This window comes from Martes martes (assembly GCF_963455335.1).
Source record: "Martes martes genome assembly, chromosome: 2".
NCBI classification, from domain to species: Eukaryota; Metazoa; Chordata; class Mammalia; order Carnivora; family Mustelidae; genus Martes; species Martes martes.
The window spans coordinates 78,373,889-78,386,046 of record NC_137889.1 but is presented as its reverse complement, the minus strand read 5'-3'; the positions used below and the strand labels follow the sequence as shown (position 1 = coordinate 78,386,046).

Sequence of the window (12,158 nt, the reverse complement as noted above, 5' to 3'; positions counted from 1 at the left end):
TTTTGTTTTTCTACTAGTAGTGAGAAAATATTCCACATATAGGATATTACTTCTCTTCAAGTTTTGGAAAGAACATTACAAAACCCCTAGTATTTAAGATGGAAAATTCAAAAAGTTCATTGACTCTTTCAAGTCATTAGGGGAACATTTATGCAGTAGAGCAGTAATTCACTGAATTTCAGGCACTGGTGGCTTAATGTAGTTAGTACAACATAATTTACACTCAGGGAGTAGTTTATACACCTGGAAAGATCCAAACCATTGCCTACTTAATTGACATGATTTTTTAAAGAGAGATGGAGCACCCTAATATTTACATGAAAAGAAAATTGGATTTAACTTACTTCTTCAAGGTCAGAGAAAATATTAATTATTGAAGTAAGACAAGATTTTGCTTTCTTTGTCAGTGTTTCACTTATGGAAAAAAATCACTACTTTGGTGTGAACTCGTGTTAAGTATAATTCTGAACTTTGTTTAGGTAGCTCTTTCAAAATATACAGGTTAATATAATATGCAGCCCTAAAATTATACAGTACCTTTGTCATTTATATAAGGGTCAGATTATAAAGTCAGCAAATTATGCAAATATCATGGTCTAATTACCTCTGAACAACCTCTCTGGAAGGTGCCACCAAAGAGACATGTAGATTTCCTCTCAATAATCAACATAATCAGATTTGCTATCAGAAAATATTAGCCTTCTCCTTAATACTAAGTGAAACACTGGGCTTAATTTTAGAGACTGTGAAACATGTGTAGCATTAAACACAAAAATCATACTCAGTGTCATATATTCAACTTTGAGGATAAAGGGGAACTGCAATTGGCTGAAGGTGGGGAAAGGTGATTGTAAGGAAGCTATACTAACTAGATTCCAAGGAGATGTGGGGCAAACAAAATGTTTCACTTTTGTCAGAGTGGCACCAAACTTTGCCATTAAAACAGAGTAGGAAATAATTGGGATTTTACACACTCTTAAAGTCTGGGTGTGTGCTACAGTGATAGTAGAGAGTAGTTGGGAGCCACAGGCACACACAGAGTCCACACTCAGCAGCTATTTCCAAAAGGCTTGACTGTGAATTCAGAATTCCAGTTTAAGGAAAGGACAGGAGACCTGACAACCATCCTCCAGTAGAACACTGAAACAAAACCCTGTCTACTCCTCAATTTCTTCTCTCATGTAATCATAAAACCATAAGCTACTGTTGGAAAAATGAGAAACACTCCTATTCTAGATCACTGACAAAGACACACTGCTGCTGAGGGAGGGGTAGAAACAAGATCTATGTGCTCCTGAAGGAGAGGAAGGCAAGATACCTGCCCACCACAGGTTTTCCAGCAAATAACTAGCTAGTAAGGTACTTAGCTTGTAAAAGGCATGGAAAACTCTCTTTTTAAGGCAAAAGTTCATCAGGAATATTAGAAGAATAAGATTAGAAGAAAACTTTGACCCACTGAGAGGCAGAAAGAACAATCAGACCAATCACCCTGTACTGATATAAATCAGAAATCTATTACCACTAGGAGAGGGGAAGGACACACAACCCACAAAGGACCTCCACAAGCAGAGCCAAATTTCATGTTCATGGTTCTGAAGGATGTGCAGGAACATTGACAAAGCCCCAACCCAACACCAGACACACAGGGGTTTCCTAGAACTGACCCGGAGAGGATAATTCAGAAAATTAGAAAATAGAAATTAGAAATTTCTAATTAGAAAACTGGAAATATAAGACTGTGTGCTGTTGAGAAGGGGACAGAGAACAGAGAGAAAAACCCTCTGGGCCTTCAGACCTCACATAAATCAGACAGTAGCAGCAGAGGTTATCCAGTATTAGACATATCAGAAATAATTTTAGCTTTTATAGTCATTATTAAGATGTTAAAGGATCTAGTGAAAAAGTTGCAAATAGACGTGGAAGATAGGACGTTTCAGTGAAACATTTTAAGCTATAACAAAGGGTTAAATATGAATGCTGGATTATATATAATCTACTACTTAAAGCATATTTATAGAAGACAGCACAGATAAAGAATTATTTCAAAAGGTTTATCAATAGACTTAAAGCTTTATTGAAATCCTTGGAGTCAAAACATAGAATATATCAATGGAGATTAATGGGTTGACAATATTCAAACTTTAAAACAAAGGCACAAAAGAGTGCACAAACTAGGGATGCCTGGGTTGTTCAGTCGGTTAAGCATCTGCCTTCAGTTCAGGTCATGATCCCCAGATTCCTGGGATTGAGTCCCGCATTGGGCTCCCTGCTCAGCTGGGATCCTGCTTGCCCTCTGCCTGTTGCTCCTCCTGCTGTGCTCTCTGTCTCTCTCCGACAAATAAATAAATAACATCTTTTAAAAAACGCACAAAGGAGAACAAGAAATACAGGAACTGTGCAGAAATATTACATATATTTGAGAACACCCAATTGAGAAGGAAAGGAAAAAAGTATAGAAGAATTATTTGAAGAAATTATGCCTGTAAAGTTTCCAAATTTAATACAGGACAGCAATGCACAGATAAGAGTCTCAAAGAACCCAAGCCAAAAAATATTTTTTCAAAGATCATAGCATAATCAAGCTAATGAAAACTGAATATAAGGGAAAAAATGTAAAGCGGTCAAAAGAAGAAAAAAAGAAGAAACTTTATATACAGACTTTATAAACAGATCTGAGAAAACAGAAAGCTTTCATATTAAATTTTGGAAGCCAGAAGACAATGAGAGGACTTCTTTAACATACTAAAAGAAAAAATTGTGAGCCCAGAATTATATATTCATCTAAAATGTCTTTCAAAATCATGGTAAAATGTATTTTTCAAAGAATAAAAATGTGGAAACTCCATTGCTAGCAAACACATACTGGAAAAATTTCAAACAAGTTTATTAGACAGAAGGAAAATTAGAATAGATAGCAATGTGGATCTATATAAATAAATAAAGCCAAAATCTACATAAATAAAGAAAGCTGAAAATTTGAAGAAAATATTACTAGGTATAAAAGAATTATTTTATTTAGTTCTGATGTCTTTAAAAGATAATACACTATCAGGACACCTGGATGATGCAATCAGTTGAGCACCTGACTCTTAATTTGGGCTCAGGTCATGATCTCAGGGTCCTGGGATAGAACCCCACATAGGGCTGCATGCTCAGCAGGGAGTCTGCTTGAGATTCTCTTCCCCTCTCCTTTTCCTCCCTCCCCAATATCCTCACTTCTTCTGTCTCAAATAAAAATGAATAAATCTTTTATTAAATAAAATATAATATACTACCTAAACCAAAATAGTAGAAACACAAAGTAGTTAAAGCAAAAATATTTGTAATCTAATGTGAGGGTCACAGTATGTGTGAGGATCTGAGAAATGGGAGACAGTACAATGTATTCTACTATAAGTTAAGTGGTACACTATTTTTATAGACAGACATGTTACAGAACTATATTATAAAACATAGAACAAACAATTGAAAAATAAATTACTTTAAATAGTGATCCCTCACTGGTGGAGATAAAATGTAACAAAACACAGATGTGCAGAAGAGAAAAACAAAGAACAAGATGGTATATATAATCTCAATCATGGTAATAACTAAAATGTTAATAGACTAAATGTTGTTAAGAGGCAGAGATGGTCAAATTAGATTTCAAAAAAGACCTCGTTCCTCAAAATAAGACTTTTTTAAGTGTCAAGTTATACATAAACTAAAATAAAAACAATGGAACATACATCTGAGACAAACACTAACCAAAAGAAACCTGGAGCATCAATAATTATAGCTGAATAGGACTCAAGACATGAAATTTTATCAAGGAGAATGAGGAATGTAATATATTAATCAAATGTTCAATCTACCAAGTGTACATAACACTTCTCCTTCATGCTTTAAGCTCATACACTGCATTACTGTGTGCACATTTCACCCCTTACCCATTTCAGCCCCCTCTTCTTTCTAACTTGCCATTTCTAATCTATGATATTTCCTGTGTTCTATGCATATGCACACAAGGTGACAATTTAAGCAAAAATTAATTTCATTTAAAGTTGTGTTTCTCAAACTTTTTAACCTTTTCCATACCTATGTCAGCTTTAAAATTGCACATTATTGATTAGTGGCTCATCATGGCTAAGAATTTTAATTCTAAGAAAAGTTAGAGGACATTTGTAGTTACAATAATTTTCCTTAGAAGCTATATTTTTCACTTCTAACTCATCATTACATATCAAATCCTAAAGGCCTGACCTTGTTAAGTGCTTTTAAATGCTTCTAGGAATTGAGAATAAGTCCATCCACAGTTGATGAGTTCTTAGTCCAGCCAAGTACCTTAAACATAGTCATTCAATAAATAACCATTTAGCAGTAGCTATTAAAAAACAACAACAAAAAAAAAACAAGCAAAAAAAAAAAAAAGCAAATGGATGCTGTAAAGATGATTATTTTCAAGACACTTTAAAAATGCAAGGATGCCAGAAGAGATATGATGATGACTTAAATATTACTCAGGACTTAAAGGTTATAATTGGAATTATAATTTCAAAGTAATAATAAAGTAAGCAAAATATTAAACTGGATATTGAAAGCATTACATCTACCATTTCTAATTCCATACTAGATGTAATAACAAAATTTGCTAGCCCATTAGAATTTACAACATGTCTTTACATATATTAACTCACATCAGTTAATAGGAATACTATATATTGGGATACCACTCAGTCGTTAAGCATTTGCCTTTGGCTCAGGTCATGATCCCAGGGTTCTGGGATTGAGCCCCACATCAGGCTCCCTGCTCAATGGGAGCCCTGCTTCTTCCTCTCCCACTCCCACTGCTTGTGTTCCCTCTCTCACTGTGTCTCTCTCTGTCAAATAAATAAATAAAATATTTTTAAAGGAAATACTGTATATTGTTACATACTATTAGACTTAATTTATATTCAAAGAAAGTAAGCTTAACATATACATAATTCTTTTTTTTTAAGATTTTATTTATTTATTTGACAGACAGAGATCACAAGTAGGCAGAGAGGCAGGCAGAAAGAGAAGGAACCGGGGTCCCTGCTGAGCAAAGAGCCCCATGTGGGGCTTGATCCCAGGACCCTGAGATCATGACCTGAGCTGAAAGCAGAGGCTTTAACCCACTGAGCCACTGAGGCGCCCCAACATATACATAATTCTTAACATCAAAAAACAAACTCTGGTGGTATGACCATAATGCTATTCAGTTAGATATAAGACCAATTCCTCATTTTTGTACCTGTGATTTGGAAGAAAAGAAAAAAAGATACAATGCTTAAAATATGGGCATGTTAAAATGTTACACTTTCTAACGCTGAAAAAAATATGTCTTTATTAAGACAAAGGCAGCTGTCTGAAACATACCTTATGCTCAAAGTACAAGGTTGTACTTACAGAAAGTTATAAAACCTTCTTCAAAAAAAATTTACATTTACAAATTATTAATAGTATAAAATAAAACATTAAAAATGGACCAAAATGATTTTCCACCTATGATGTTTTTGTAAGTACTATGTTAACAAATACATTAATTATCCTATCTAAATAGCACTCTGCCCTGCTTTGGGAGATATCTATTTTTACATGCCTTTCGATTAATGACAGCCTCCTAGTTGCTACACACATTAACAATAACAATCTTTGCCTCTCTTCCATGGAATTGACCTTCATATAGGCTGTTTATCCTTTATTTCTAGAATTTCTAATTAGACATTCCAGTCCATGACCACAGCTTTTAACGATCTTATTCTTCCACCTCCTCAGCTCTTAGTGACCTCATGTTTTACCTAAGACAATCTCTGCTTCAATTATTCCTGCTTATCAGAATCCAAAACCACCTCTTCTGTTATGCTCTGAAAATAATGGACTCTCCTCATTGTAAAACCACTCAGAACATCATTCTTCACATTCTTCCATTTATCAACTACTTTCCAATTCCTAACTCATTGCATTCCAGCTTCTGTTCTACCACATTATTGAAATTAATTTTCTCAGGGTAGTCATTTATTTCATAATTATCTCTGCATTGTTCATGTCTCAAGGCATTGCAAAAAAAATCCAGACAAATGGAATGTGTTCATGAATATGGATCTAAACAGTGGAGTTACATGAAAGATGGATAATTTTTCATTTAAAAAGAAGCTCATTTAAAATGTTGTTTCCAAATGAGAAACTATATGTTTTAAATTACTAGAGAGTGAGTCTTAATATTTTTTTCTATTGTTTATAATGAAAAAAAAGAAAAAAGAATGGCAGTGAAGATTCAATGACCATTGTTTGAGATGACTCAAGATCTCAAAATACACCAAGAATAAAGAATGATCAAATGTGTGAAATCCAATTAAAAGGTTTTAGATAATATATTAACTTAAATAAATACAAACATATTTAGAGATGGTTTAAGTTGGCCAAATTTTACTTGGAGAAAGCTATGCCAACAGAGGAACTAAGGGCAAGTGCAAGCTCTTTCTGTAAATGTGCAAATATATAAAATATATACCAAGTAAGTTAAAGAATAAAATCTTCCAAGAGAATGCAAGATAAATAACAACAATTTTTAGTTATGGCTTTAGCTGGAAACGTGGTCACCAAATTTGGTTGTACATCTTCATGTGTGAAAAAGACAATCAATCCACTGTACTGGCAGGAAAAACATATTTCAATTTCTTTTTTTTTTTGCTACATGGGAATTAAAAAAAAAAAAGTAAGTCCAGCTTATTATTAGCTAAACATGATATTTAACACAGATACATATCTATACTTATATGTCCACATATGTATTAATATTTGACGTCTATATCTGCTTATCATCTATCTTTCCCTAGTAATAACTTTAGGGGTACCTGAATGACAGAGTCTGTTAAGTGTCCAACTCTTGGTTTTGGCTCAAGTCATGATCTCAGGGTCCTGGGATCAGGTCCTAGATCCAACTCCATACTCAGCTCAGAGTCTGCTTGAGATGTTCTCTCCCTCCCCCTCTGCCACTCCAACTTATACTGTTAATCTCTCTAAAATAAATAAATTCATTAAAAATAATTTTAGGGGCACCTGGATGGCTCAGTAGTTTAAGTGCCTGTCTTAGGCCCAGGTCAGGATCCCAGGGTCCTGGGATCAAGCCCCACACTGGGTTCATTGCTCATTGGAGAGCCTGATTCTTCCTCTCCCTCTGCATGCCCCTCTGTCTACCACTCTGCCTACTTGTGTTCTCTCTGTATAGCAAATAAATAAAATCTTAAAAAAAAAAAAACTTTAATTCTTTAGTGATAGTGATTGTCATTATCATCCTTATTTATTTGTTCTTAGATTTCAGAGATTCCCAAAGAATTAGTTTACTTGTAAGTGGGCACATGAATATATAGATTATATTATATTGTTCTTACATAAATTTAAAAGGGTTATTTGAAGAAATAATGACCAAGAACACTAAGTATGAAAACACAACAAATAACAAGCAAATGAAGAGGTGAGTTTCTACACCTATATGCATATTCTTTGTCAGCTCATGGCAAGAGAGAAATAGTGGCTACATTAACAAAAAAGCAATAGAGGTTTAATATTGGAAGAAAGGCCATTACATATTTTAAATATTTTAGTGTTATTAATATATATATTTTTTAGATAGAGAGAGTGAGTCTACACATGTAGGGTGGGGAAAAGACAGAGGGGGGGGAGAGAGAGAAAATTGTAAGCAGGCCCCATGCCCAGCACAGAGAACACAGGGCTAAATCTCACAACCCCGAGATCATTATCTGAGACAAAATCAGGAGTTGGTTACCTAACTGACTGAGCCACCCAGGTACCCCTGGAAGAAATACTTTAAAAACTCACCTTCTTAATAGTGAGAAAGTCTTAATTAGTGTATATTAGCTTAGTATGGAAATCCCATTAATATGTATTCTTATTGTTTGTTTTATAAGATACATGTCATTTTAGCAGAGTAGTACAGACATATGATTTACAGTACAAGTGTTTCACATGTGTTTCTAATGCTAAAGACATTTTACTGATTATTGATAAAAAAATTGGGTGAATCTTTTAAAAGATTATTTTTACTGTTGACAACTGTACAGGAATTTTTTTTAAAAATCCAAAGATAATAGATGAGAAGGTTTAACCTGTTTCTTCATCGCTGAAAGAGACCATTTGAAACCGATAACTAGCACAGCTACAGATCTGGTTAGCAGATCTGATTAGCAAAAGATATATAAATATATAATGGAGATTTCATGGAACAGTAAAGAATTTTTAAATAATTTAATTGAAATTGAATGTCTATTGTTTTAAATTTATAGCCTGGCATTTAGAATGCACATTGAACTGAAGGATGGACAATTCATCAATACTGTTTCTGTCTATAATAAGAGATTTAAATTGAATCCTCTGAATTACAGAGCAGCAAGTCTCACATATTAAGCAAACTGCTGTAATCCATAATTGAGGGTAGAGTCATGAAGTCAAAGGAAGCATTCATTAAAAGACAAGGAAATTGTCTTATTGAGAGAAAATCACTTTGGGTATTTTCAACAAGCTCATAGATTTGTTAGCAAAAATTAAAGCATAGCAGGACAATTCTTATCCAATATCCACTCCTATCTTTGTACCTTTGTTGGGGTAGCAGTGTGCCCAGCTAAATAATAATTTACCAAAGTTCTTTGCGGCTAACAATGGCTATTCTGTTTAACCAATGAAGCGTAAGTGGAATACTGCTAAGTAACTGGGGAAAACATTTGTAAGATAACTTGGGGTTGAGACAACACCAGTGATTCTAAATTAGGGTCAGAATAAAAAAAAAATTATGATAATCATATTTCATAAAAGGCTGTAGATGTATCTGGTACAGTTCTTATGTTATTTTTTATCTGTCTTTTCTTAAAAAAAAAAGTATGTACAGATTTAGCAGACTTCAGTATATTAACAAGACAACACTAATGAAGAAGAAATTCCATATTCTAAGATTGGCAGAATGGAAAGACAGAAAGAAATTGGTTTATTAAAGAGATTTTTGACAGCATCCAGTTCCAGCCTCCATATACCTATGCTGTGATGTGAGATATAAAATAAATCCCTTACCTGTTTAGTCCACTAAAAGTTTAGTTTCCATTACTTGCAACTGGTTATATTCACAATATGTAATACAAGTTGGTATCATAGACACTGCATGGAAAGTATTTACATATTCAAAGAATATTCAATTTGGTTCTAGCTCTCTAATTTCTATACATTCCTACACAGTACATGTTCTAGTTACAGTGAATCATCTTACTCTTCTCATTAATATCTTCTTTATCACTTACAGTCTAGAAAAAATGTCATATTCATTATAAATCTGTTCTTGATAATTTCTCCAAAGACCCAAACAGCATTTTTCTTAGTTGATCATTTTTGGTGTTGTTATTATTTAATGTTTATCATATTACATCTTAATTTGGTCTTCTCTTCTGAAATTCCTGAAAGACAATGCTTTGTATTGTAAATACTTTGTATTTGCATATAATTTTGTTACTGGATCATAGTAGTCAGTTGTAAGAAAATGTTAAATAAACTAAAGAATGGTATTTCCATAATCCTTTTTCCAGAGAGTTTTAGGCTATTTTTTTCTTAACTGTGAATGTGTTTAACTGAAAGAAAGAATTAGAAAAGTGTCCAGAAAAAAAAAATATATGAGATCAAAAGAAGAAAGAACAACAACAACGAAATCAATTGCTAAAGGGCTTCTATATACTCTAAAAATTTTGGTTAGCAAACAGTTGCCAAGCAATAGTATGACAGACATTTTTACCAGAGCTTTACAAATATTAACTTATCTAATGTTTGTAATATTCTTGTGATGTGTGCACGAGTTTCACCAATTTTCAGAAAAATGAGAAAGGGGATACATAATTTTATATGTGGTGCTTTATCAGCATGAATCCACATACAAAAAATACTAAATCAATATGTAATTTGTCCATCTCCTTGCTTGATTAGCTGAATACAAATAGACTCTGATGGAATTTCCTAATGAAGCTGAGGTATCAGACACAACCTATTTTATTTTATTTTTTTAAAAAAATTTTCTGACAGAATCTTTTAAAACAAAACAAATATAAAACGCATTCCAACTCTGAAAGCTGCCAGCATGCCTTGTTTTATTACAAGATGCATGATAGACCATAAGACTAAGCAGCAGAGTCTTCAGGAACATTTGGTTGGGAGAAATAGAAAAATCAGATTTTAGGTAAGCCTGGGCAAGCCCCAAAGCTAAGATACATCCTCGAATACTAGAGCAGTCCTCATCTTTTCAGATCCTCAGAGGTCTTCTTATTCACAACATTCACACTGGAGTCTTCATATTCTTCGTCATTGTCAGGCTGCTGTCATTCTGATGCCTTCTGAAGTTTCAACTAGGCCCATGGGGAGACGACAACTTCACATTAGCAAAGTGGGCAGTGCTTGGGATACCCAAACACCTCATGCCATGAGGATGGCCATTCAGTACAGTGCTGTTGGAAGGCATCCTAACCTCAGTAGGTATACTTCCCACAAATCTCACAGTTGTAGTTTAGACCATGAAGCTTATATCTATAGAGTAGGGAATGGGTTTGCCATCTCAGTCAAGGGGCAGGTTTTGGGGGTTGTAAATGATCTCATACTCCTCATCTTCACCTTCACTCACACTGATCTGCTTGTGCCTCTCTACTTTTCTACTTCTCACTATTCCCTTATCCTGGCCCCCTTGTTTTGTACATTTTTATGGGGGAGATGATGCTCTCCCCCAAGAATCTCTACATATTCATAGATATAGGCTTCTAGGAAGGCAACGTCCTTATTCCTCTCAGTGTCTCATTTGACTTTTGGTGGGATTTTTGGTAAGCAGCAAGGCGTCAGGTGACTCCAGGGACTTTCCTTTGGTGTTGAATAACACCTCTGGGCTCACTCTTCTAGGGTCCCACCACACTTCAGACCTTAAGCTAAGAGAGCAGGTTTTAATCTGTGCAGACTAAAGGAGGCCAACTCTTCCCAAGAAAAGAATGCAGACAAGTCAATATGGGCTCCCGCATGAGTCAGGGCTCTGCTTGTCTTTTTGGCGATCCAGGAAAGACACCATTCTCCCACTTTTCAAACTCATTACAAATCTTCCTAAAAATCCATTCTGATATTGGAGCAGCTTCACTCAATCTATGTAATCTTGAAGGTAGTCAAGAAACATCTCTAGGTATCTCATATTTGATGTTCTTCCTCTCTCTAGGAATGTCAAATAACTGGTCAAAAATGGATAAGTATATGATATAATCAAGCTTCTCCCAAGACCTTCAGGTTAATGTATTTGAGGTTAACAGTCATGGATATCAAGGTAATGACCATATCCCTCTTCATCTGTGAACTCCACCAAGTTCAATGCCTGTTCACTTGGATTCTCTCAAGCCTTCAGAAGGTCCTCAAATTCCACTGACATTGGCAGACAGATCTCATTTGGGTTCCAGTGGAATTCCTTTATTTATTTTAGTCTACTATAAAATTTGGCAAATTCATTGGGTCTTGAAATGGCATTGAGTTCTTCCTTCCTTAACCCGTTATTATCATCATACAAATCCCAAATACCACAGGTTTCTACTCATTTCCATATAGCCCTCTTGCATGACCCATGTGCAGTGGTCAGAATTGATCTGGTACCAGAGCATGTACTTCTTAGTCTCTCTTTGGCCATGATGTCTATAAGTCATTCTTTCTCATGATACTGCTTTTGCTGCTCCAGAGCTGCTTCCATTTGCCCTCTGCCTTTGCACCTCAGTTCAGACCACTGGGATGGCCACAAATGACTTCAAACATTGTCTATTTTAATGCAAAGAAATGGATGAAATGGTTTAGAGAGATAGGAATGTTAGAGGGGATTTATCATGCGTCTTTTCATTTATCTTTAAATATCTCCCCACAGATATCTTGGATCATGCTACTGAAAAACTTGATGACAAAGCACTAGCATTGAGATTTCTACCTACTGAAGGCTAGAAATAAGGCAGAAGATGCTACCATTGATATTCATTCCTTGATTTTATTAGAATTGGTATGCTATGAGACTGCAAGAAGCCAAATAGTAGTTTATAATTGCCAGAGATAAATTAGGTCTCAGGTTTAAAAAAGATTTGTGGCTGTGGATAAGTGAA

General features: G+C 34.7%; 1 pseudogene across 1 annotated transcript; it reads right to left on the bottom strand.

Annotated features, from left to right (window-relative positions):
• Positions 1–10,286: 10,286 nt before the first annotated feature.
• Positions 10,287–11,761, bottom strand: LOC308338832 (splicing factor 3A subunit 3-like; annotated as a pseudogene). Its single transcript has one exon. The product of its transcript is annotated as a splicing factor 3A subunit 3-like (transcript).
• Positions 11,762–12,158: the final 397 nt, after the last annotated feature.